We start from the raw sequence: 4,180 nt of genomic DNA, 5'->3' as shown, positions 1-4,180 counted from the left end.
ATATATATTTTATATCTATGTAAAAGATACATTTATAAACAAAAAAATATTACATTATGTATGTATGTATAACTTAATATTAATTTCGATTACTTGTAACAGCATGATTTTTTCAAGATTCTAAAATTGCACGCTTTTTAGTGAACAAGTTTTTTAAAATTTTTTTTTATACAAAAATATCAAACATTTCTGGTTCATTTAAAAATCTGCAGTTATACTGAATCATCATTTATTATAAACATTTCAACATACAGATTTAATCATATATTTGTAAATCTAATTTTAATAAATTAGTAATGAATTGAATTAAAATACCATACCATTTATATACATACGTATAAAAACCATAAACACATTGATTTACACGAACATACATACATGAATGAACACATTTGTAAAAAATTGTAAACAAAATTTTGTTTAATAAAATTTCGTATATTGAAAAATTCACTTAAAAATAAAAATGTTATTTTGAAATGGCAAAATGATATGGTAAGTTTTGATAAAAAAGCTATTACTTGAAATAATAAATTTAAGATAAAATAGGTGCATGACTTACATACATAATGTAATGTAATAATAAAAGGTATGCACTGCGACCGAGCGAATCTATTGTGTCCCATAAATAGCACGACAACCCCGATCGCAGCGGAGCACTTAACATCTCGATTACGGTAAGAAAAGCTTTTGGAGGTAGAGGGTGTGTGTGATCATCATTTGGTCACATTGAGCTTGGACTTTCGTCTTGTCGTCTGGAAACGGCCTCTCACTCAAAGAGCAGGTGGTATAGAGATGGGTAAATTCGATATTCGAAGCTTCGATATTCGGGTTTTAATCGAATTTTAGCTAGAAAATGGCGAATTTTTGAAATCGAACTTTGTGTTGCTAAAATTCGGATGAAATAAAATTTTTCTAGAAAAAATCGAATTTCATCTTTCTTACCAAAAAATCAACTCCTCAACTTTATTTTATCTGACTAAATTTGTCATCACTGTATGTGACACTAGAGCTGGAAAACTATAGATATTGTTCCCACTTGATAGTTTGGATAGTTTAAGTTTTGCACCATCGATAGTATCGATAGTACCGTCTAATTTTTAACGAGTAATTAAGTTTAGAGTTGCACTTTCATATGAACTTGATCGCTTTATTTACAAAAACTTTCACACATCCATATTAAACGAAAAAGCCTTTGCACCGATAAATTTAAAATTAGAATGATATAGTAGTGGAAATAGAGAAGAAACTAAGAAACTATCTATAGTCATAAAGACAACTCTCGATAGTAACAACCTAAAAACGACACTATTATCACTTTTAGGTTCCCCTTAATCATGATCATTCTGCATCCGGCAAAGCCCGCATTTTCTTTGTGGTTTTAGGGCCGGTTTCTCCACCTCTGGTTAATAGTAACTCCCCGGTTAAACATCTTTATCGACGTTCTGACTCCATGCATATATGTAACAGGGAGTCGATAACGTCGGTAACAATGCTTAACCGGGAGTTAGTATTAACCACAGGTGAAGAAGTCGGCAATATTCAGCAACGCCCTATTTCAGAATTTGGTTTAAGAACGCCTTATCTCAGCTGCCGATTCAAAAACCTACTATCTCAGCATGATTCAATTATTAAAGGTTTGCTCACTAGTGACATTCGAATTTTGACACTCGCTTAATTCCCTTACAAAAGGTTGCACACACACGCACCCACACACTCAGGGAGCCGGTTTGGTCAAGAGGGGGCGAGAAAACTGTTTTCTGAGCAAAGCTTTAATTACACTGGATCACAAATTTTAATTTTGATTTCGTTCTCCACGCCATTTACCAGTTTGTACGTAGAATTGCTCGCTCCCACAATCGAGTTAATTTTTTTTTGAATGGATACGTTGTCGAGATACTTGCAATTTACCATTATTCAGCTTAAAAAAAACAGTGGTTCCACTTAATCAGGTATATCTTACAAACCAATTAAACAATCGTAATACGAGATACGGCAAATGAAAGAAAATAAAATTTCCAAATTTCCCATACACCGTATATGCATCACTTTGCGATAGCCCTAACAGTTTCTGAGGAAATAACTCGTCATTCCTGATTTTTTGTTTCCTTTTTTTTTTTTGATTGAGAAATGAAAAATTTCAAACTTTAACAGGGAAAAAGGTAAAAAAATAACAGTTTCTGTGTAAATCTTTTGCACTTGTGTTAAAGTCTGTTCTTTTAGAAAAAAATGAAGCTGCCACTGAAGAAAATCTATTGATAAATAAGAAAATAATGATTGGTCAAATGAAAATGGGCAAGGATTTTTTGTATGAAATATGAGCAGTAAAGAGTGATACTCATACGCCACGTGCACGGAGTAGGTATAGTGTTTGCATCGAAAACAAGAGGTGTCAGGAATGATTAGTTAATTTCTCAGAAACTATTAGGGCTATCGTAAAGTATTTATTTACGGTTTATGGAGAATTTTGTTTGCTTCCATTTCCCTCATCTCGTATTACAATTATTCAATTGGTTCGTAAGATATACGTGATTAAGTGAAACCACTATATTTTTAAGCTGAATAACGGTGAATTGCAAATATCTCGAAAAGTTATCCGTAGAAAAAAAATATCGCGATTTTCGGAATCACCGAGCAATTCTACATAGGAATTGGATGGTGGCATCTATAGAACATTTTTGCTGTAAACCAGTGTTATTGAATCAAGCTATCTCAGCACATTTTCAATGTATGTATTTTCGTTTGAGAATAGCGATATGTGGTACGTTTTTGAACCGAATTCTCTGATAGGGCGTTCTTTAACCAAATTCTGAGAATGGGTGTTTTTCAATCAAATTCTGAAATAGGGCGTTCTTCAGTCAAATTCCGACGTGGGACGTTCTTGAAAAGTTTTCTGTGATAGGGCGATCGAACTGGCCGCGGAGATAGGTCGATCTTCCACTACGGGGATGGTCCCAAAAGTACCTGGCATAACCTAGAGATGGCGGTAGTTGTTTGAAAAATATCACTGTGTTGAAAAGTACACAGTCTATAAAGCATATGATTCAAGTTTGAAGACGCCACGTTGTTTATTATATGCTTGGCAGCTGTCAATAGTGAACGTTTTGAGTGAATTTGTGAATATGGAGAAAATTGGTCATCGTTGAGTGTTACAATACTTTTGTTTGAAAGGCCCATCCAATATAAAAACTGAAATAGATTCTACTTTGGACGAGTCTGCTCCTTCGTTTACAACAGTAAAATATTGGGTAGCAGAGTTTAAACGAGGCCGTATGAGCTGCCAGGACGAGCATCGCAGTGGTCGACCAAATGAGGTGACGACTCCAGAAATGGTGAAGAAAATCCACAAAGCGGTGATGGCCCTGTACGGAAACCCCGAACTGGTGAACCAAATTTGTAGTTTCGTACTAGATCTTTATCGCCAAAAACGAACCAGTCCGATAGTAAGTGGATCGCCACCAGTTCAAACTGGTTCAAAACTATAGAAAAAGGGATGCAGAACGAACTAGATCTCATCTGTCGAATTTTGAACTAGTTCGAAACTACTGAAAAGGGGATACAGCGGGGGGCTTGTTTACTTTAATAGACTTTTGCTGGGCTGGTTTTTCGTTCAAGTACGCTTTCAGTCTGCACGTCGCAGATGCTTTTTCATAGTTAACATCTTAACATTTTGGGACCTTCTGGAATATAACCAATAACAGTCAGCACCTCTGCAAATTCAGCTACAGCCAAAGGCATGTAAACATGTTTTCAAATACACAATTTAATTTACATTCATTCAAACAAATTTGATTTCAGATTGAAAATACATTTCTCTGCAAATAATTAAAAATTGCTGCCATGGTAGCCCAAAAAGAAATCATCTTGTTACTTTTTTCGTTTACAACTGGTTCAAAACTAGAAAATGGGGTGCAAAGCGAACTAGGTCCCATATGTCGAATTTAGGACTGGTTATGAGCTATAGAAAAGGTAATGCAGCGGGGGACAAATTCACCAGTTGTTTGCATGCAAAAGAGATTTATCGCGAACTAGTTCTAAATGCACTAGAAGCGCACCAGTTCAAAACTAGTGATTTTCCCACTGGGGGATGATCGTCGACTGAGAGTGCGCGAGCTAGCAGATATAGTAGGCATTTCAAAAAGCACAGTACATCGCATATTATCTGAAGATTTGGAAATGAGAA

The sequence above is a fragment of the Rhagoletis pomonella genome, unplaced genomic scaffold (genome assembly GCF_013731165.1).
Source record: "Rhagoletis pomonella isolate Grant_MI unplaced genomic scaffold, Rhpom_1.0 Rhpom_scaffold_00001, whole genome shotgun sequence".
Taxonomy (NCBI): Eukaryota; Metazoa; Arthropoda; class Insecta; order Diptera; family Tephritidae; genus Rhagoletis; species Rhagoletis pomonella.
The sequence above is the reverse complement of the archived record's forward strand: the minus strand, read 5'-3'. Positions refer to the sequence as shown.